Source organism: Rhincodon typus, chromosome 2 (genome assembly GCF_021869965.1).
Source record: "Rhincodon typus isolate 14 chromosome 2, sRhiTyp1.1, whole genome shotgun sequence".
NCBI lineage: Eukaryota > Metazoa > Chordata > Chondrichthyes > Orectolobiformes > Rhincodontidae > Rhincodon > Rhincodon typus.
Genome location: NC_063333.1, coordinates 134,131,721 through 134,156,136, shown reverse-complemented (window position 1 = coordinate 134,156,136; position 24,416 = coordinate 134,131,721). Strand labels below are relative to the sequence as shown.

At 41.3% G+C, this 24,416-nt stretch overlaps 1 protein-coding gene across 5 annotated transcripts in view; it reads right to left on the bottom strand.

Moving 5' to 3' along the window:
• Positions 1-24,416, bottom strand: part of fhod3b (formin homology 2 domain containing 3b) — a 607,059-nt gene that overhangs the window by 554,625 nt on the left and 28,018 nt on the right. The window lies entirely within an intron of this gene.

Below are 24,416 nucleotides of genomic sequence, written 5' to 3'. Positions count from 1 at the left end.
TGCCTGAACAAATTCAGAAGAAAATTAATTCAGACCTCACTAAGCGAGGAAGTCTCAACTCTTATCCAGGGAGCTAGGCCGTAGTTTTAGATTCTCTAACCAACAAGAAAATCGGTACCTAACCGGCCAAGTCTCCAAGGATGGAGGTGTTTCAATGAATTCATCTCTCCCAAATTTATTCTGCTCCATATTTCTTCAGAATACTGTATCCAATCCAGTCATCTGAGAAGTGAAATCTTATGAACCTTCGATCTAAGTGAAGGAACATATAAACACCTTGGAGGGGCTCAAAAAGCATACACACAAATCCCTGTATAAATTATATCAAGGCTTCCTTATTCTAAGGTGATTCGCTTTCAACATACAAATCTGAAATTTCAATTGCATTTTAACTTTGGATTTGTAAGAAAAATTTACAAAATTCCTTCAGAAACCCAAAATTCATGTCTCCAATGCTCACTTCTGCACACTGTACCAGCTATCTTCAAGCCCAAATCACTGAAAATTGATCCATTTTGGAGCCACTTTATATTTGCAGGTTATTTTCCCCACCCAAGTTTGTATCATTGATAAACTTAAACATGCTGCACTTTAATGCCTCATGCAAGTCATGGATCAAAATGGCCAAGACCCAAACATGAACTGAAGTGCCACAAGAATCAATTACAAACTGCCTTTCTTCAGCAGACCCCTTTAATTTTGTTACGACTCCCATTTGGTCACCACAGTTGGTTTGCATTGGTTTCCTTCTCCAGTGTAAGGTTCTCCTCTCCAAAAGGAAATTCATTTATGTTTTAAAAGGAGCCAATCTAACCAGGTTTGAGTATAGTTAACAGCGAATGTGTGTTACTCACCACAAGAGCAAATATCACAACATTCATGCAGGGAGAGAGTCCATAACAGGATCAGACTAAGTTGTTTGTTTGCGATAAATAGATAGAATATTGCAGCTATCACAACAGATGGTAATGGCAGCATTTTAAAATTTATGGTTAAAGAGTCCTTTGGAGATGCTTCGTTTTGAGAGTTGATTGAAATGAAATAGTACAAAAGGATTTCAATGGTCACTGGCTGGTAGCAAATCAGCGAAAGAACACCCTTTAATTTTACCTGCAGTACAGGGGTGTTTAATAGCCAAACCAACTTTTTCAACTCCTTAATCCACCTTGTAACATGACAGGCCACTGAGACCAGGATTGCATACAGTTTTTAAACCCTGATTTTGTGTCCTTACAAGGGATAAACAAACATGTCTGCAGGCAATGGCTTCTGGCTGACAAGTAGTCAGCCTCGAGTTGTCCAGATTTCTCAATTTGAAGTTTCTATAACATGCTTTAAAAGAAATCCCAAACATCTATACAAGGCTCTACCAAACAGTCAATGAATTTACATTCAGTTCCTACTTCGGTATTGGAATAAAATTAAAAAAACTTCTGTCTATAAGTATGTCACTATTATAATGCATTTTTTAAGCCACTCCATTTGTTGTGTTAAACATTATGGTGAAAACAACAGCTCGAATCGTTTGTAATGACCAACTATTTTCCTCCATGATTACCTCAAAATCAAATACACTCTTATCCACCCTATCAGTTATGTTACAATGGATCCAAATATTAGAATTTTCAAAAATGTTCTTTTTTTAAAAAAAAACTAGACTGCAATAGCCTAGGAAACTTGGCTCTAAATTCAGTGACTTTCTGTCAAAGTCTTGTGTGAAGCCCATGGAATACCTGTTAAATTGTGAGGGAAACATCAAATAGGAGACACTCAGGACAAAACGTGGTAGCAGAGAGGCAGAGTATCCAGTTACTGTCCCTTACGACAGTACACCCCTCTCCCAAAGCAGAAGGCTGCCTCTTGTAGAGGCATCTGCTTTGCTGTCCAGGAATATGAAAGGGATTTGAAACTGCTTGTAACGGTAGTCCAGAGGTTGGCTAGGCAACCTAGTGTATGGGCTACACTACTGTGCTGAAGACACCTGTTTAAACACCCCTTCACTGCAGGTAAAACAAAGGGCAAGGCTCTTACTCCAGAGTTAGATTCACTGTCCAAAGAAATCAGAATAGAATAGAATTTGTTGGTTTTACAGGTTAGCAATCTCAGAATTGACCACAAGCCTGCCAGTGTTGATGGTACCATCCAATAACCTGCTGCAATCTTAGCTGCTCTTCATGAGCAATTCAGAGATGGAGGGTTGTTTTTTTTTGAAAAAAATAAATCTCTTTTTGGGCTTCCCTCATTGATAATTCATGTTGTATTACTAATCCTCCACGTTTAGTAATGAATAAATTAACTTTAAGGAAGCCTAGTTAAATTGGTTCTTTTTATGAAAAAGCAGCATTAATTCAGGTGAGAGAGAATAGAAATTATCCTTGTGAAGACATTTACGAAGTTAAAAATGTTGCGACCAACCAAGGGTGGGAATGTTAGGGAGGGATCAGGCAAATAACCAAAATGGCTAGTTTATCCTTCCTCACCAAAAAGGAGCTTAAACTACTCTAGGGTATTCTGTCTGGAGGTCAAGCAAATTGAAAAAAAAACTTGCCCAGAGTTTCACTGAAGCACTTACATGCTCAGAAAACTAATCAAAATTTGCTACATATAACTGCAGGTTGATAAGAACAGTGTCTACCAAGTCCAATGCTTTTTGAAAATACCTGGATACAAAATTCTCAATTCTAATATTTTCCTCTTGACACTACTAATCAGGCTAACTGGAAAATAAACCCTCATCTTCACTCTCCCTCTGAACAGCAGGGTTGCTTTTGCTGCCCTTTAATCCACTGAGACAGTACCAGAATCTAAAGAATTCATGAATATCTAAGCCAATACATTCTCCATCTCTGCAGCCACCTCTAAAAACAACTTTAGGATGCAATCCAAATATCTCCAGAACATTTGCCAGCTTTCAGACCAATTAAATTCTCCAATAACATTTCTTTCAATAATTACTTGAAAATCTCTCATTTTCATTGCACCCACACCTCACTAGATGCTAAACTGTAATCATGTTGGAAACTTGAGGTTTGCCAGAAGATCTCAAAATTTCCTGCCTCTCTCTACTGCCTGCACAGCTAAATCATATCAGAAGTCCTATCAGTCTTTTTTTTTTTTTTTTTAAAAATTGAGGCAAGAACAACTAGCTCAGAAATGCCACAAACCAAAGGATTTCTTCAAGTTTTGGACAGGATCCTGTCATACAAGGCAGATTCCTACTCATCACATAGTAAAAGTGATCAAAAATGTGCACGTTTTCTTAAGCTACGCATCTAAGAAGTTCTTCAGCCCTTTAATGCCGAACAGAACAATGCAAAAATTCACAAAAATAAAGTCTACAATTTGATTCAACATTGTAAACTTCAAAGTGTAAATAACAGAATTACATGGCATTTAACAACATATATAGTTTGCAGCATTTTTAATATAAAGAAAGCATTCCAAGATGCTTCACTCGAACACAGTCAAAATAGGTCAAGTAACACATGATAGGTTTGATCGTCTCTGAAAGCTTGGTGGAAGAGGCAATTTTTAAAACGAGGCATTTTAAAAAAGGAGAAGTAAAGGCAGTTGTTTAGGGAGAGCATGCAGGGCTTAGATTCCAAACAAAAAAGGTTAAAACTGGATGCTCAAGAGACCAAACGAGAGGGAGCTATGGAGCTGAAGGAAGTTAAGGAGATGGAGGCCAAAAAAAGGATATCAACAAGAAATTGTTGCCTGGGAGCCAGTACAAATTTAGTTAGCAATTGTTAAAAACAAACTAGGACTTACAGGGAGTTAAGGCACAGGTTTAAAAAAATTCTCCCAATGGGTGGTAGGTATATGGAACATGTCACCTAAAGGGGTGAAGAAGCAGGTGAGATTTCAACGTTGAAGCAGCATCTGGATGAGCACGTAAAATGCCAGGGCATAGTAGGCCATGGACTAAGTGCAGGCAAATGGGATTAGTCTAGCTTGGAGTTCACTGGTCAGTATAGGCGTGATGGGCTGAGGGGCCTCTTTCTACACATGTATGACTCTCTCTCAAATTTATGGAGGGTAAAGTGTGGGAAACTGGTCAGGAGTGCTTTTGAAAAGTCAGCAGTAGAGATGACAAAAGGCATGTACATTTTTACTTAAGATGAAGTTGTTGCCTTGTTCACACTATCACTAAAAATTATGACACAATTGGATTAATCCAATACTATTATCAGACAGCAGGATGCATGTTGCTAGGGAACAATGTCTGAAATAAAGACAAATGTCTTCAATCTTCCCAATTGTTCAATGTACACAAATTTCAGTGTGAAGTACTGTTTGTTCAATATCTGAACAGGCAGTCTGGTAACTGAGCAGCAGTAGAAGAGTTGAGAGGTTGTGTCATCTCTGGTAAGTTAGAGTGAAGTGTCAGCATATAACGTGAAACACTATGGTCTTTGAGGTGTCAGGGGACAACAGATTTTGGGGGTGCTGGGGAAGAAAGGCCAGGGACTAATCCTAGAGGGACACAACAGCAATGGAATACTCAAAATAGACCAGTAACCCCATTAGCCCTTGCCAGAGCGCGAGAGCGCAAGGGAGTTTATATTGCATTCTTGTCTCCTGTTCTAAAAATCAGCATCGTCTCAGCTTTTTGGCACATTTCAGTTCTATTCTAACCTCTCCTCTCAGGTACTCTAGTCCTTTTGAAAGCAAAAAAGCATTTGACCTCAACACATTCCACATTCTAACCACTCAAGAAGAAATTTCAAATAATGGATTTGTTTGACATATTTGCAGTCCACATTTTAGATTCTCAAGAGTGGAACTTTCTCTCCACATCTATTCTGCCCAATATAGTCAAAGATCTTCCATCAGGCCTTCTCTTCAAGAAGGCGAAACTGGTTCATCTTTCAAAGAACATTACTGAAGTGAAATGCTTGTAATGTCTTTTGTACTCCAGTGCAGCTTTATCCATTTTTATAAAGACTAAAACCATGCACATGGACCAGATTGACAACCTCAGGATGTTGGAAGTTCAGCAGTGAAAAACCTTTGAATTCAGTTTAGTACCTCCGAAAATAAATTTGTTTAATATTTAATTGCTTTCACTTTGCATCATGTTATGAAGGTTCACGTGAGAACTTGGGTTCTATAAAAAAGGAAGAATGGATTTAAGTATTTCTACTCAGTGAAGATCCAATTTTGAAGACTACATTGTTTTGATGCATGAATTCAAAGAGCATTGGTAAGAAGCCATGTGATTTTAGCTAAAATGGCCATCAAGCCACAGAAATTCATTTTAATATGTGTTTGCTGACTTGTGTAACAAGTGCATGTAAGTATACATGCCTGGAGAAAAAGTTCAGGTATAGGTTATTACAGAGGTTAATCAAATGGATTAATCGGTTTATAAAGTCAGAGATAAAAAATATTGTGGATGCTGGAGATCCAAAATAAAACAATGAGTGCTGAATAGCCTCAGGTCTGGCATCTGTGGTGAGTGAAAGTGTTCATGTTTTGAGTCCACTCTCTCTCGAAGATGCTAGCATTCACTTTAAGTTTCAAATAATTCTCATATGGGGTAATAGTAAGTTTTTAGAAGGAAAAGCCAACGTTCATTAAAACCACATGTTGAAAGTACACGACAGCCTCATGAATATGTTCAGTGACTGACCTCCACAGTAAATTTATGTTCTATTGAAACAGATCTCATGTGAGGATCAAACTTGACTAGCACTAACATCATCTGGGACCATAATAAAGGCCTGTAAGCCAACATAAACCCCCACTCAATTTTCCCACTATTCTTAACCTTATGCTGGTCTAGATTTGACCACTGACATGGGATCCAGAGGATCATTAGCCATCATTTCCACCACTTCAAACAGGAGGTCACCAGTCATATTTCCCCTCCCATATCAGCCTCCCGTAATAACTATTCCCTCCAAGACATCTTGGTCCTCTACTCCCAAAAACACCACCACTCCTCTCCCCCCCACAACTCCACAAGCAACCACAAGAATCCCAATGTATGGTCATTCTTCATACGAGACACCAGTGATTGAGTAAGCGTTCAAGGACTATCACATTAGCACCTACGTTTTAGTAATGGAGACTGAACAAAGGAACATTAGTTAACTTAGAACTGACTTTCACCCATCAACACTGGCCAGCACAGATTCAGGAATAATCCCTTGACTGGCTACACCACGTATAGATAGTTTTATAGAGTGTACTCCTCAAAAAAGGGCACACTGTAAAAGTTCAGCACCGACATGTCCAAACCACTTGACTTCTACTTAAATGCAAGAACAAACTTTTATGGAAACAATAGTGCAGTTTGCGATTACACCCCATTTCCTTGTCCCAATGCCTTAGATATATTACTTCAGAGGGCTGCAAATCTTTGGCATTCTCTACTAAAGAAACCTACAGATGATTGTTGGGGATGTTCAAAAGACTAAGATTGATAGGTTGGGCACTGAAGATCAAGGGACTAAGGTTCAGACCAATGTAGATTTTCAGTTTAGAGTCATCTATTTTATGTAGAGGGCCACATGGCTACTAGGACTTCTCTCAACTCTATTCACCCTCCTAGACTGTACTGCTAAATTCCAACTTGTTTTGTCCCCTCTTTCTCAGCATATCTATGACTGCAGATCAAGCTCAAGTCTTTGCACTGCTGAAGGCCAGAGGGCAAGACCACTGATCCAGATCAACAACTGGCAATCCCAGCACCCCGAAAGACCCAGACTCTGACAAAATCTCCATTAAAAAAAAAGTTGGAGAAGAAATGCATAAGGTACATACAAAAGCAGGTTGACAGTCCAGACAGTACTCCAAACAAATTGTTTTAGTGTGCTATACTTACTAGGCCAATCGTAGTACTCATTTGAAATTGCAGCTCAAATTGTGACATATTCTCCAAAATAGACACTAAACAGTTTACATCAATTCAGTTTGACCTGCTTAGATTGCATATATTTCAGTTGACAATCATCTGCAGGAAAAAAAAAATTAGGAATTAATACAACAAAAAAAAAAGTAACTCTGCAATAGTCATTCTTTTGGACCATATTTATTAATAAGTTTATTCAGTTGTGTAATAGTGTACAGCTGAATACGCTAACGTCTAGATTTTAAAAGTGCAAGAATTGTCAATCTTGCAGAACATACAAAACATTGTGCCCTGACCACTAACCCCAGAAATGACCTCCACAGCCTCACCTCTGACAAAGGAGGTTTCTCTTGACAGCGTTCAAACAAACATAGGTGGTGATTTTGAACACAAGTCAGTAAATGTGTCCTTCAAGGGAAGATGGAAGTGGAGCACAGGCTGAGCTAGGTTCCCTTCAGGTCAGGAATGCATAGGTTTTGTCAACCTCCCAAATTCCTAAATTGGTTCTACTTCAGATGAGCTACTTCCATGGTTGTCAGCAATAAAAGTACAACTACTTACACGATGCAAGCATCACCCCAGGACTTTCCCTAAAGACAGTTGGTGTTGGTCAAAAATAGTCATTTTTCCCATTACAAATCTTGGGCCTTCCTGTTGCCTTCATTATTCTAATGATCTAATTTTTGGCATTATCAAAAAGTTTATTGAAATGACCTTTTAGTTACAGAGCACAATTGATTTAGAATGGTCTTGCCATATTATTGACACTGCACAGTTTATGGTTAGGATTATAAACTGATAGGGATAATGGGGTTATCACTAGAGGTGTCCCATTGTTTAAGAGGTTTCTTTCATTAACTCTCGCAGGTTGAAGTCAAAACTAAAACAATGAAAAGTGGAAGATTCTCTGCCCTGGAAGATGTGTTCCTTATTTCCAATATAAAAAAGGACATTGGAGCAACTTCAGACTTTGGCAGAAGTATATTCAGTTTTGCACTAGCACATCCAGTCACTCCCTCACTCAGAGTTACAACAATTGCCAAAAAGAAAATAAATTCCATCACATTTCCCTATGATGGGCCTGAAAAGATGGCGGTTTTAAAGTAAAGTAGTGTCCTTTAAATGAAGAGCAAAGCTGGAAGACTTTGAAAAGGGAATGTAACCATTCAAAATCTGGGCTGGTTCCTTGGCTGTTGATATACAACAGGTGTGGAGAGACTCGAAAAAGCTGAGTGATAGACATGTATCTACTTACCAAAAAGAGTCAAAAAAAAAAGAATGGGTGAGTGGGTGAGAGGGGGGGGGAGGGGGGGGGGGTGGGTGGGGTGAGGTGAGGTGAGGGATCGGGGTGTTCCAGGCTGACAGCAAGATTGAAAGCATAGTCAAAACATCCACAAGCTTTAGTTTAGAGTGGGGCAAGGCAGACTGTCCAACTGAATTTTAAAAACATGTCGGCAGACTTATTGTTTCTAGACTCAAAAATGCAGAAAAGAAAGCCATTAAGATTTGCTTAGCAATTAGGAACAAATATCTGCAGAATTAAAAATGCCAGTACAAAACAACCAAAGAGCTTAAAAAGAATTCAAGCGATTTGGGCCACAATAGATCAATTCAGAGTCAAAGGAACCAGACAGTCAAACTGATGATATTTTCATCAGTTGAATTCGGGCCATTAAAGCAGAAGACTACAAAAAAAATCCATAGAACACTTTAGAAACTGTTGTGGGTCATTGGAATCAGAACAGTAACAGTTTTCACAGATGCTGCCAGTACTACCGAGTGTCTCCAACAAAATTTGTTTTGATTGTTTCAGATCACCAGCATCCACAGTCATGTGCTTTAATTCCAGTTCAGGATAAATTCAGACTTGAAAATACCATCAGAGGTTTAGGAGATGTGACTGCTCAGCTCAAAATGAAAGAGCCAGAAAGGGGGATAAAGGAATGCAGAATGATCAATCCAAATGGGGAAAAAAAAGATTGCCAGTTTAAACAAAATCTGAAGGAATTAGGAAAACAAAAAATAATTCAGGTCCAGCAGAAGCAGCTACAGCAACAATGCTTTGACCTCAAAAGCAGTACTGGAGACAAGTGACAAAGCTGAAATAGAAAATGTACCACAGAGATAGAACTTCAAATCACACTTCTTTCAGAAATAAAGGCAGCAATTTTTCTCCGAATGAAGAGAAACAAGACAAAAGAAACCAAACAACCATTACAGCAGCAAGGAGGAGACCCAGACTTCAAAATAAAATCCAGATTGAAGCAACCGCACAGTTATTAGAAACATAGAAGATAGGAGCAGGAGGCGGCCATTCATCACAATGATGGGTGATCGTCCACTCAATAGTCTAATTCTGCTTTCTCCCCATAACCTTTGATCCTATTCGCCCCAAGTGCTACATGTAGCCACCTCTTAATACATTCAATATTTTGGCATCAACTGCTTCCAGTGGTAGAGAATTCCACAGGCTCATCACTCTGAGAAGAAATGTCTCATCTCCTTCCTAAATGGTCTACCCCGAATCCTCAGACTATGACCCCTGGTTCGAGACATACACCTATCAAAAACATCCTCACTGCATCTACCTTGTCCAGTCCGGTTAGAATTTTACGTCTCTGGGAGACTCCCCCATCATTTGTCTGAAAAAAATTCTAACTTAGGTCAATCTCTCCTCATGTCAGTACCACCATCCCCGGAATCAGCCTAGTAAACCACTGCTGCACTTAGAGTAAGGGCATCCTTCCTCACAAAATGGAGGCGAAAACTACACAAATATTCTAAGTGTGGTCTCACCAACGTATAACTCAAACAACACAACCCTGCCCCTGTACTGGAAACCTCTTGCAATGAAGGCCAACCTACCATTTGCCTTCTTTACCACCTGCTGCACCAGCATGCTTACCTTCAGCAACTGGTGCACAAGGACACCCAGGTCCCGCTGCACACTCCCCTCTCCCAACTTACAGCCATTCAGGTAGTAATCTGCTTTCTTGTTTTTGCTTTCGAAGTGAATAACCTCACATTTTTCCAAATTATACTACATCTGCCATTGATTTTCCCCACTCACCCAAACTGTCCAGATCATGGAGGATCTCCACATCCTCATCACAGTTCACCCTCCCACGTATCATCTGCAAACTTGGAGATGTTACATTGCTCACTCATCCAAACCATTAATATATATTGTGAATAGCTGGGGTCCCAGCACCGATCTCTGTGGCACCCCTACTAGTTACTGCCTGCCAATTTGAAAAAGAACCCATTAATTTCCATCGTTTCCTCTCCGCCAACCAGTTTTCTATCCATCTCCATACACTTTCCCGCATAAGAGATTATTGCACAAAATTCAAGTGCATGGGATTGGGGACTGTGCCAAATACTTTCTGAAAGTCCAAATATACCACATTGACTGGATCCCCCTTGTCAACTCGACTAGTGACATCTTCATAGAATTCCAACAGTATTATCATGTATGATTTCCCCTTCATAAATCTATGCTGACTGTCTGATCCTGCAACAGTTTCTAAATGCTCTGCTATGAAATTCTTGATAATGTGTTCGAGAATTTTCCACACTACTGATGTTAGGCTTAGTGGTCTATAATTCCTAGTTTTCTCTCTACCTTCTTTTTTGAATATTGGAGTGGCATTAGCTACCCCACCAATCTGCAGGGGCCATTCCAGAGTCTATAGAATCCTGGAAGATGATCACCAACGCATCCACTATTTCTACTCTGGGATGTAGATTATCAGGCCCTGGGGATTTACCCACCTTCAATTCCATCAGTTTTCCTAGCACCATTACTCTACAAATGTTAAGCTCTGAAATTTTCCCTCACTAAATCTTGCATTCCCCAACATTTCTGGTATCTGATTTGTGTCCTCTATTGAGAAGACAGAATCAATGTATGTATTCAGTTCCTCAGCCATTTCTTTGTCCCCAATTGCACATTGCCCTGTTTCTGTCTGTGGCACTTGTCTCACCATTCTCTTTCTCTTCACGTAGCTATAGAAACTTAGTGTCAGTCTTTGTACTCCCTGCAAGCTTACTTTCATACTATATTCTCCCCTTAAATCAATCCCTTCGTCCTTCTTTGCTCAATTCTAAACTGCTCCCAATCCTCAGGCATATTTTTCTTGGCCAATCTGTATTCCTTTGATCGGATACTCAAATTTTCTTTGTAAGACATGGATTGGCCCTCTTCCCCATTTTGGTAATGTGTCAGACAGGAATAAGTAGTTGTTGCAGTTCCCGGCTGTGGTCCTCAAATGTTTGCCATTACCTATCCAGTCATCCCTTTAAGTAACTCTCCCCAATTTATCAAGGCCAACTCACACCTCATACCTTCATAGTCTCTGAATCAACAACCTCACTCTCCATCTTGACAGAATTTTTTAAAAAAATCATGTTATGGCTGCTCATCCCCAAGGGGTCTCACATCTAGATGGGTAGTGAGTCCCTTCTCATTACCCAGTTTAAGATGGCCTGCTCTCGAGTTGGTACCTCCACATATTGGTCAAGAAAACCGTCCCATATACGCTCCAGGAATTCCTCCTTCACAGCATTGGGCAAATCAAATCAAATTAGCCACAATCTATGTGCAGTCACCCATGAACACTAATTTTTCCCTATCACATGCATCTCATTTCCTGTTTAGTGCCATTCTTAACACCATCCCTGCAGTTTGGCAGTCTATATATGGCACCCACAAATGTATTTTGCCTCTTAGTATTTCTTAGCTCTACCCATGCAGTCTCCACATTGTCAGACCTAACATCCTTTCTCACTATTGAGAATTTTCTTTTTAACAAGCAATGCCACTCCACTACTTTTTTGCCTGTCTTTCCTAAATACCGAATACCCTAGAACATTTAATTCCCATCCCTGGTCACCCTGCAGCCAAGTCTCTGAAATCCCAATTATATTGTATCTGTTTACATCTATCTGCACAATTAGTTCACTCACTTTATTGCAAATGCTCTGCACATTAAGGCACAAAGCCTTTAAGTTTGCCTTTTTAAACAATGTTTGTCTCGCTCTTAGAGCGGATTATGAAGCATCTGACTAGTCAGAATTTACTTTGATGGAATTAGAAGAGAAAGATTGCATAAACTTGGCTTAAGTGTCAAGTTAAACAATTTGACCAGCAACTGCAAAAAAAAAACTTCAAAAACAACCTGAATAGGAACAGTGCCAAAGTCAGTGATACTGCCAATCAACAGCACTTACATAAAGTCACCATCACAATCTGGTGCATGAACAAATTAACTTTGCAGTAGCAAGTCAGACTCACGTTATTGTAGCTAGTTAAAACTTTTGGAAAGGAAGGGAAGGTTGCATGTGTAACCTTGCCTTTAAAAACGACTCCACCTGTACTTAAGGTGTTGCAACTCTGCCTGTTAATTCAGCTTTTGCAGGTTTGCAAACCTCACACAGAAGTCAGCTGGTTTGCTATAATGTATTTTACTGCTTCAAATTAACTAATGCATGGAGCCAATCCCGGATTGATTATTAGATCATTGTAAACAAGACACCTTACACCATCTTTAAAAAATCAGATGTGAAAAAAGTTACAGAACAGAAGGTCAAATCCAAGTGGTTGAAGGACTGAACATTTCATCCTAACAGGAGAAAAAATAAAAAAAGTTAAAGTAAAGCAGAGGTCAGAGGACCAACAGAAATAATCCAGGCAAGAAAGGAGTACAGGCAGAATGCTGTTTTAGAACAGAGCTATCCATTCTCCCCAAAACAAAAATACAAAACATAAGGGAGGTCTTGCATCAAGATTTGGCACTGGATTGTAGGTATGAAGTTATGATTAAAAATTCTGATCACCTTTTTAAAATCTTAATCTGCTCAACACAAAAAATGTCACCTACATGTTGATTTATGGCAGGAGACAGAGGGTGATGGTGGAGGATTGTTTTCAGACTCAAGGTCGGTGACCAGCAGAGTTCCACATGGATCAGTGCTGGGTCCACTTTTGTCTGGCATTTACAAATAATTTGTATATGATAATATAGAAGGCATGATTAGTAAGTTTGCGGGTGAAACCAAAATTGGTAGTATATCAGACAGTGAGGATTATCATTTAAGATCACAAAAAAGATCTTGATCAATTGGGGCAATGGGCTGAAGAGAGGCAGATGGAGTTTAACTTGGATAAACGCGAGGTATTATAATTTCAGTGATACAAAGGCAAGACTTGTACATTTAGTGTTAGGGCCCTGAGTGTTGGAGAACAGAGAGGTCTAGGGGTTCAGGTAAATAGTTGCATCACAGATAGGGTGGTTAAGGCAGCATTTAGCCCACTTGCCTTCATTGTTCCTCAAGTATAGGAATTGGGACGTCACAAGTTGTACAGGGCATTGGTGAGGCCTCTTCTGGGGTACGGTGTACAGTTCTGGTCACTTATGAGAGAGGTTATTATTAAACTGGAAGAGAAGGTTAGAAGAGATTTACCAGGATATTGCCAGGAATGGATGGTTTGAAATAAAAAAAGTCGACTGGAAGGACTAAGACTTTTTTCCACTTGATCATAGAAGGTCAAGGGGTGATCTTATTGATGTTTATAAAATCATGAGAGGCATAGATAAGGTGAATGACAAGGGTCTTTTCCCTGGGGTTAGGGAGTTCAAAACTAGGGAGCATTTTTGTAAAAGGTGAGAGGAGAAAGATTTAAGATTATGCGAGGGGTAACTTTTTTGCAAGGAGGGAAAAAGAAGAGGATGGTTCATGTGTGGAATGAACTGTCAGAAGTGGCGATGGATGCAGGTACAGTCACAACATTTAAAAAAAAAGTTGTATAAGTTCAGGCATGGTAAATATTTGGAGGGATATGGGCCAAGCGCAGGCAGGTGGGACTAGTTTAGTTTGGGGACATGGTCAGCATGGACTGGTTGGGCCAAAGGGTCTGTTTCCATGCTGTATGATTCTATCGTTGATGTTTTATGACCAAAATTTGTGATTGCAGCAGGTAAGGAAGTGCCACATCATAAGTTATATGCAAGGGTCAGCAATTTTCTAACCATGAAAAGGATGCGGAAAGACAAGCTTTTCCTAAAGCTTGCATTATTGTCCAGAGCTCTTCCATAGTTGATCTATTATACCAGTCCTGAAGAAGGGTAATACCCAAAATGCTGACTGCGCCTTTCTTCCAGATGCTGCCTGGCTTGCTGTGTTCTTCTCTTTTGTCTATCTTTGATTCTAGTGTCTGCAGTTTTTATTGTCTCATACCATTACTGATATTGGTTATGCATCTGCATAAAGACATGCACAATTTCTTTTATGCTCATTATCCACTTGAAGCATCTTCCTGCATAAGCAAAAGAGTACAATACATGGTGCACAAGTGGTAAGAGTTAAGGACTTGAAAAGTGAGGAGGAAAGGAAAAAAGGCAATACATACTGTGGAGTTCATTCCAGACAACAATGTGCAAGAACTGAACAAGCATCTATCCAAGAGAAAAAATAAGTATAAAAGGAAAAGGAATATGGTGCATGCAAGGCTGGAGGCAATTGCTAAAACAAGGCAGTCATTCATAGTCAACAAGGTGCAGGGCTGGATGAACACAGCAGGCCAAGCAGCATCATTCATAGTCAGTGTCTTGCTCATCATATTCTTAAGTTACTTATACAACTTTGTATAACACTTAAGAGGTAAGTTAAAAGTATTCAAATGAGGTTTAAGAATGGAATGAAGAAAGTTGCCAACCAGGGTTTTTTTTTTTTTTTTTTAAAATTGACCTCATGATATTCCCTCTTGCCCTAAAACAATGTCATTCAAACATGCAAATGAGTCATTGCTTTGAAGACAGAATCCAAGCCATAACAGAACAAATATTCAGGGAAACAAAGTATTTACAAATGCATGGCAGGGTTGCCATAAGCTGGCATTGGAAACAACAACCAACAATATTGCCTTTCTGTAATAATCTTAAACTGTTAAAATAGTTGCATTGAGTGTGTAGGTTTTCACTCTGCCAGCAGCTTTCTTTTTGGCAAAAAAAATGAAAATCTAGGCCAATGTTATTACAACAAGGCAGCTTTTTAAATAAACTTCATGGCTCCATCTCATGGAACGAGGTACAAGTGAATGGGAACGTCTCTGTTGGAAACGTTTGATTGAAAAACAGCCCCATTAGCCATCAGGATACATATTCAGATCACTGTCAACTGCTGTTGCTCACTTCAAATTTACAGAGCATTGATCACACTTTGAAGTGTGAACTACACAGAAACGAAACTGCAGTCAAGTCCCAGTCTGTGCCCCCCTCCCTCAGCGAGTACAACTCAAAGCAATGAAATGGCCTTGTGACAGCAGTGCCTCACCCACATGTAAACAGCATGTGGTCGTTAGGTGCTTACTGTAGCCATTTTTACAGCAATGGAATCAATAATTGGAGGTTGGAGGGAGAGAAGCCCACAAATAGTCGATACTTCAAGATTCTAGATGGCACTCAATGAAGTTAGGTTCTTAGCATGCAATATTGTAGTAATAGAGCACTAATTTTAGTGAGGACAAGCAGAAAATGCCTCTCTGCATTCCTCAGTCCCACCACAATAAAAAAAAGTCACATGAATGTGTGTAGAAGAACAAAGAAAAACTTTTCCACCAATGAACTATCCACTGTACTCCTCAATCTCAGTGCCTGAACAACCTTACATTTATACAGTGTGCCTGAGGCATATAAGATGATCTTGTCAAATGCAGTTGATTTAATGGGCTTTTCTCCGCAGTAGTTACGTCACCATCACGAACACTTTCCTGTCGTACTAAGCTGCCTCCCATCAAACTGACGAAAACATTTCATCTGTTGATGAACCAGTAGATTACTAAGTGGCAATTCATTTATTTCACCCTGCTCATGTTGGGCAAGTAAAGAGGTCAATCTAGATCTCCGGTACTCTGACATGGGTCAAATTGTTGCTGTATAATTTCCTCCAACATTCCCCTTTTTCTGTTCAAATACCCAACTCTTATGCCATAGTACAAGTTCCAGCAGCACCTCTGGCACCAGTGGTTGTTCAGTCCTGTGTTGAAAAGATAGCCATTCACAAAAGGCAATGCACACTCAATTCAATGCCAACCTAGCACACACACAAAAAAAAAGCTAATGAGGAGACTACCACATTTGGAATGATATTATTACTTCCTATACAAGTGAGAGACAAGCCAATTCAGCAAAGAACAGCTATTACACAGTTGACATTTTTGCTAAACAGCAATTAACATCAGCAATTATGCCAATGAGACTGTAAAAAGTGTTCTGACTCGGCCCCAGCAATTCGCTCACACTCGCATGATCACTCAAGATTGCAATCTTGCACCTGGGATTGGAGATAACTATTCTAGTCAACTTGTTCAGAGATGGCATTACACACCTCTGCTACTGGTGGGACTTTGAACTCAGGCCTCCAATCTAACACCTGTAGATCAAATTTGGTTGTAAACTACACTATCAAAATACCCAAATATATGTTGGGCTCACAGCCCAAATGTATCAGTTAATTCAGATTCATAATAAGAGCACCAAGCAAAGTAGTAGTTCCAAATTCAATCCCTGAGATTAGCTCATCTCAAATGAAGGTGGGACAGTGCCATACCAAAAAAAAAAAAAGAGCCTTTGCACCTCAGTTAAAAAGGGAAAAAAAAATTTTGCCGAATACCTTTCCAGATCAGATTCAGAAGACAACAGGACTTCACTATTCCAATATATTCAAGCCAATATTTGCTCTTGGGTCACATACCAGTTCAAGATACACAGTCTCATTAAGATATGCAGTAACAAATGAGAGAAAGGAACATTTTAGCAAACCAAGGGGGGATAAAGTCAGCATTAGTTGTACTGGAAGTCCTTAGAAACTATGGATGCTAAGATACCACCACAGACCCCATGTCATCGCGAGAATAGAAAAAAAAGTAGAGACACTCAACACATGCTCTACATCAAAAAAGGTCAAAAGAATAACAAACCCAAACAGAGTACTGTCGCAGAGTCAGAGTTGAACAGTGCACAAACAGACCTTTCAGTCCAACTCGTCTGCACCGACCAGATACCCTAAACTGATCTCATCCCAAGAAAATTTGTAGCTCGGGTAGTGGATTAGGTTGTAGACAAGCCGGTGGGTTTGGTTGCAAACAGTTCGTCACCCTGCTAGGTAACATAGTTAGTGCGCCTCCAGTGAAGTATCAGTGTTCTGTCCCACTTGTTATTTATATGCCTCGGTTTGCTGGAGTGGTTCATATTACTTCCAGTTTTTTCTCTCAGTGGTTTGTACACAGGTTCTAATTCAATGTGTTTGCTGGAGATCCAGTTGGAATACCAGACCTCCAGGAATTCCCTGACACGTCTGTTTGACTTGTGCGGTTATGCATGTGTTGTCTCAGTTGAATTCACATCCCTCTTTGCCTGTGTGTAGCGAAACAAGTGAGAATTGCTCGTGTCCCTTGGTGGCTAGTTGGTGTTCATGTATCTGTATTGTCAATTTTCTTCCAGTTTGGCCTATGTAGTGTTTCTCTCAGTCCTTGCACGGTATTTTGTATATTACCCCAGTTTTGCCGGTTTTGGTATGGGATCCTTTACGTTCGTCAGTAGCTGTTGTAGTGTGTTTGTGGGTTACCCTGATACCTAGAGGTCTCAGTAGTCATGTGATCATCTTGGAAACGTCCTTGATGGATGGCAGTGTGATTAGCGAGTCTGGTCGTGTTGCATCTCTGTTGTGGTCTGTCTCGGAGGTAGCGGCAGATTGTGCTTTTCGGGTATCCATTTCTTTTGAAAGCAGAATAGGAGTAGCCTTGTGTGGTTCGGGATGTTGCAACGTGTTGTGGCTCATTTTAAGTAGTGTCCTGATGCAGATTTTTAAACAAGCCACAACACATTGCAGCAACCCCGAATCATGCAAAGCAGAACAGGAGAACTTGTATGGAATCTTCAAAAGGAATGGATACCTGAAAAGCTCAATCTGCCATTACCTCCGAGACAGACCACAACAAAGACAACACAACCAGACTCACTAATCACCCTACCATACATCAAGGACATTTCCAAGATGACCACAAGACTACTCAGACCGAGGTATCAGGGTAACTCAAACCAACCACCACCCTACGACAGCTGATGAACGTAAAGGATCCCATATCAAAACCTACAAAACTGGGGTAATGTACCAAATACCATGCAAAGACAGAAACACTACATCGGCCAAACTGGAAGAAAATTGATAATACAGATACACGAACACCAACTAGCCACCAAGAGGCACAACCAATTCTCACTTGTCTCACTACACACAGTCAAAGAGGGACATGAATTCAACAGGGACAACACATCCATAAATCGCACAAGTCAAAGAGACAGGCCAGGGAACTCCTGGAGGCCTGGTATCCCAACTGGTACTCGGACCATCTGCACAAACCACAGAAACAAAACCAGAAGTAATACCAACCACCCCAACAAATCGAGGCATATAAATAAGAAGCGGGGCAGAACACCAACACGTCACTGGAGGCGCACTGACAGTTACCTAGCAGGGTGACAAAACGTTTGCAATCAAAACCACCAGCTCGGTGAGCACGTCTATATGATTGGCCTGTATCCCTCTAAACCCTTCCTATTCATGTACCCATCCAGATGCCTTTTAAATGTTGTAATTGTACAAGCCTCTACCACATCCTCTGGTAGCTCATTCCATACACACACCACCCTCTGCATGAAAACATTGCCACTCAGGTCCCTTAAAAATTTTCCTCTCACCTTCCAGATTCTCCCACCCTAGGGAAAAGACCTGGCTATTTACCCTATCCATGCTCCCTCATGATTTTATAAACTTCTACAAGATCAGCGCTCAGCCTCTGTTCCAGGGAGGATAGTCCCAGCCTATTCAGCCTCTCTATAGCTTAAACTCTCCAAATTCAGCAACATCCTGCAAATCTCTGGACCCCTACTAGTTTAGCAACATCTTTCCCATAGCAGGGAGGCCAGAATTGAATGCAGTGTTCTAATAGTGGCCTAACCAATGTCCAGTAAAGCCACATGATGTCCCAGCTCCTATACTCAATGCATTGACCAATGAAGGCAAGCATACCAACCACCTTCACCACCGTCTATCCACTTGTGACTCCAATTCCAATTGAGCTTCTGGTGTTAGTGCAGTTTCTACTGAATTGAAATTGTTAAAAAAAATATGAATGGCAATCCAGGTAACTCAGTTTTAACATTATATACCAAAAAGCACTCTACCACAACTAAAATTCAAGGTGTTGTTTTTACTGCTACAGCAGAATTTTTAGATTAGCTGCTGTGAAGTGAGTGTGGACTTTCTTGAACGGCTGTGGTTTCATAGATGGATTGCAGTGCTCCACGATTGTATTCCATAACAAAATTCCAGGACCATGTCCCAACCCCCTGCTGTTGATAGCCTGAACCTCCTTCCTACAGGCATGTACCAATTTCAGTGAGCTAAAAACATTGCCAAATGACAGTGCATGACTAAGTTACAGACAGGCCTCACATCAGCACATTTTGTACCATAGATGTTGAGGAGACACTGCATGCAGTCTAATACCTCAAATCACACAATCTGCCCAATAACTTATAAATGAGACCCATTATTTTCAGATCATTAAAACAAGAAGTTGCATTCAGCTCATGGGCACATTAAAAAAAGAGAGAGAGATATAATAGACGAGCCTGACCTAAAGGCTGATCAAAGGTAGTGGCTTAAAAATTGAGGGAAATGCAACACAAAAAAGCAAGGAGATTCTGAAGTCAGATTAAAAAAATAAGAAGTGTTTGAGGAACAGGGTAAATTAGAAGGTATAACATGCCTTTATTTGCAAAATATCTCAAGGCTGAAATTTTTCAAAGCACTCAATATATATTTTGATTATTCATGAAGGCAGTGTAGATCTTCATAGAACTCTCAGCATATATGCATCAATAGCTAAATACATTCACCAGTGACATATGCCTGGCACACAATCCGAGACCAACATAATGTTATTATTCATTTCTTCCTTGTAAAGAGAACTGGCTTTCAGTGTAGGCTTTGAAGTGTCAATGCTTCACAGATAGTGATAATTTCCTCAAATGCTCTCTACCCTTGGAGAATCCTGATCAGACCATTCACACATTTGAAACACCAGAGCCTCAACAATGCTGCAAACAGCAACATTAATTGCAAAAAGCCTTTCACATATTTACTTTCTTTTCTTGGCCAAGTGTGTAACAATGCTGATAGCACACTATGTATTCCTTTTATTGTAGGCATGCAAAACTCTGGCAGAACATTAAGCACCTGTTTAAATGTTGATTGGAACAATGCATGCCCCAACAGTACCTTATGGGTTATCATTGACATTATGCAATTCATAGGCTTTTTCTGGCCTTCACCATAGGCAAGTATTTTCCTAGATACCAATAATCTATGGAGATTGGGAACCGGAGGCTCTATCAATTAGGATGCCAGCTAGCATATTAGCTAATTCATTTTTAAGGGAATCACAGTTGTAACAGGACAGAAATGTGGCCAAATTATACCAGCATGACTAACTCTCCTAATTGAGATGATTTGAAATGCTAGTCTTGTAAATTGATTCATTGTTCCTTCACAGATACCATTTTGATTTCCTTTTGAAAGCCTCAAATTGAGGTAGTTCCCACCACACAAGCAGTGCATTCCACACCTCAAAACACTTGAGAGCCTAGTTTCAGTTTTGCATATTTTGCTAGTTTATTGAAATCTGTGTTCTTTCCCCTTGAAGATTTCACAAGTGGGAACTAATGCTCCCAATTTACTCAGCCAAAATCATGAGGACCATCTCTACCAGATCTTCTCGTGTCTCCTCTGGAGGTGCCAGCATCACAATACACTTTTCAGCCAATACAATTCACTCCATGATAAAGAAACATTGAAGTGACAATAGAGTTCGGACAATAAATACCAAAGATTTGCAGTCCAGAACTAGCCATGCCTTTAAGCAAGCTGTTCCAGTACAGCTAGAATGCTGGCATCTGCTGAGCCATGAGGAAAATTGCCCAAGTACACAAAGCAAATTCAAACCAGCCAGTTACAAGCTCAGTGTTTAAAAAAAAAAGTCAGAACTAACAAGCAGTCACTTACCCGTAACTTATTCACCAGCACCCCATTTGGGTTTTTGAGCCACTCAGCTCCTGACTTCATGACAGCCTTGGGCCAAACATAGCCAAATTCCAGTGTGATGAGATGAGTGACTACCCTTGACATTAATGGCAGCATTTGACTAGACAGGGCATCAAGGCAGCCTGGTGTGAGGGGGGATTGACGAACACCAGGGAAAACTCTGGTGGTCAGAGTTAGACCTAGCACAAAATGAGGAAGATAGTTGCTATTGGAGTTCAGTCATCTCAGGAGATGTTCCACAGGGTAATAGTTTCTAAATTAACAGCAATTATATTCCACAATTCTGGAGGAGGTGGCACCTGAACCCAGGCCTCCTAGCCTAGTGATGGGGATACTACAGGACTAGAAAAGCCCTACATTCCACAAGGTCACATTCTAGATCCAAGCATCTTCAGCTGCTTTAATGAACTGAATGATCAATGTTCTGCACCATGTGCCACTCATCGGACAGTAAAACAGTCCATGTCCAATACCCAGACTGGGGCTGACAACTAGCAAGGAATAGTAATGCCACAAGTGTCGGACAATGACGATCTCCAGAAATAGAGAACCTAACCATCATCCTTGACATTCAAAGTCATTACCATAATTAATTCCCAGCTATCAACATCCTGGGTATTACATTGACCAGAAGCTGAATTGGATTAGTCATACAAATACTGTGGCCACAAGGACATGTCAAAGGCAAGTGGTGAGTAGATCACCACCCAACTCCCCAGAAGTCGGCTTGTCAGCCACACAAAGTGTAGGCCAGGAGTGCGATTGAATACTTCCCATTTGCATGGATGAGTCCAGTTCCAGCAAAACAAGAAACTGACACCATCCAGGACAAAGCAAGCCACTTTGAATGATTGTGGCTCATTTTTTTTTTCCCTTTTATTCATTCACAGGATGAGAACGTTGCTGACCAGGCAGCATTTATTGCCCATCCCTAATTGCCAGAGGGCAGTTAAGAGTCAGCCACATTGCTGTGGGTCTGGAATCGGATGTAGGCCAGACCAGGTAAGGATAGCAATTTCCTTCCCTAAAAAGGACACTAGTGAACCAGGTGGGTTTTTCCCAACAGTTGGTAATGGATTCGCAGTCATCATTAGACTCTTAATTCCAGATATTTATTGAATTCAAATTCCACCATCTGCTGTGGCAGGATTTGAACCCAAGTCCCCAAAACATTATCTAGGTCTCTGGATTAACAGTCCAGCAACAATACCCCTAGGCCATAGCCTCCCAGTTTTGCCTCATGCCTAAACTAATTCATCACCAGTGCACAGTAGCAGTGTACACTGTCTACAAGATGCACTACAAAAAAGTTTACCAAGGCTCGTTAGGCAGCACCTTCTAAACGCCACCTCTATTTAGAGGGACAAAGTCAGCAGATACATGCTGCTACCTGCTGGTTCCCCTTCAAGCCATTCATCATCCTGACTTGGAAGTGTATTACAATTCCTTCAGTGTCATTGGGTCAATAAACTGGAATTCCCTTCTTAACACTTGTTGGGGGGGGGGGGGGGGGGGGGGGGGAACAGAAGGGGAGAAAGGAGAGAAAAGAGAACCTACACCAGATGGACTTCAGCAGTTCACAGCAATTATCTTGAAGGCTCTCCATCGCAATAAACAATGGTCCCACCAAAGCCCACATCCCCACCACTGTTCCCAGCCTCCAACTGAGGTCCTTCTTTAAAAAGTCACACTGTAGGAGTTATTTCACAGCTGAAGCTCCTCACACCTGAAAGCATCTTATTTGAAACCACGGAGTTACTCCATAAATGAGTAGAGCAGCACCAATCCAGCGGTGAAATCTCACCCACAGGAATTCTGGTTAGTGGGCACTCTGACCCGATTCCCATCTCCCAGCCAGCCGGACAGAACCACTGGAGGAGCCCTTCTCTGGGGAGATACTGTCGATCTGATTTCTAGGAAAGGTACGTCCCGAGCTTCCCTGGCCTGTGGAGAGGCACAAACCTGCCAAGTGGCATTTCTTATTTTAAATCCAAAATCATTTGTGCGTGCTTATGCGATGCATAATTACATTACTTAATTTAAAAAAAGGGGCGGCATACGAAAGTCACCGAGGCATGCGACGAATTACAGATACAGCCCATTGCCTGCAACAGGCATTGGCCGGTCGAGGGCGCGCACAACAACCCGGGACTCCGCATTAAACTCAAGTCAGTACGGGAGGCGCGCTTCCCATAGACAGGTGCTGGGACAGAGCAACGCTGCTTCCCGAAAGAAGGCGAGAAACATTCCAAGCACTATTCAAACTGTATGGCATTTCAGAGGGCGAGTGCACGCATCTTGCCGATTTAAAAACAAAATAAACATCTTTGGTAGGTGTTTAAGCTGTCCACTTCCCATCATCAGTCTGAGGAAGCCCCAGCAGATTCCGTCGCAGTGTGTGTTTTGTTTTAAGAAGTGACTACATTCCCCTAGCGACATTGATGAAACATAACAAGGAGGCAGGAGAACAAGGCTAAAGAAAGCAGCATGTGGTAGGGATTACGTGGTGGTCGTGGTCAGGCTTCATTAAAGAGAACAAGCCGAAACACGGGCTCTTAAAATCCTTGAACAACATCAGAAATTGCTGGAAAAGCTCAGCAAGTTTGGCAGCATCTGTGGAGAGAAATCAGTGTTAACATTTCGGGTCCGGTGACCTTTCCTATCAGGCGTCAACTCCGATTTCTCTCCGCAGATGCTGCCAAACCTGCTGGGCTTTTCCTGCAACTTATTTTTCTTCCTGACTTACAGCATCTGCAGTTCTTTCCTTTTCTATTAAAATCCTTGGAGGTTTACTTCCCCCCCACCCCCCAACCTAAAAAAAAGGTGGGAAGAGCAGATGGGAGGGAGCTGGAGGAGTCTTTAAAAGGGGTAGCTCTGCTGGCGACGTGTGCGTTGCGCTCAGGCTGTAGTGAGCACTGGGAGGGTGAAGGTAATGCTTTCACTACACGGCCAGCTCGGACAGACAGAGAGAGACGGGGGGGTAGGGGTGGCGCTAGTGGCGGTCAGCCCCCTTCCAGGCCGGTCCCCGGTGCAGTCTGGCGCCCGGACTCCCCTCAGCGCTCCAGAGAGCGGCTCCTGCACTGCGGTACCCGGCACATGGAGCACGGCAATACACCACACCGAGACACATTGGGTCCGACCCCGGTCTCAGGAGGAGACTGGCTGATATTTCACCCACCACCCGGCTCAGCTCTAGTCCCTCCACAGCAGCTACAGATTCCATCCCCCCATCCCAAAAAACATACAGCCCTACACATGCCATTACAGTTCACTACACTATCCCCATGTTACAGTCACACACCCCCATGGCCATTACAGCTGCCCCCCACCTCCCCATGTTACACAGTCACACACACACACACCCCACCTATGGCCATTACAACTGCCCCCC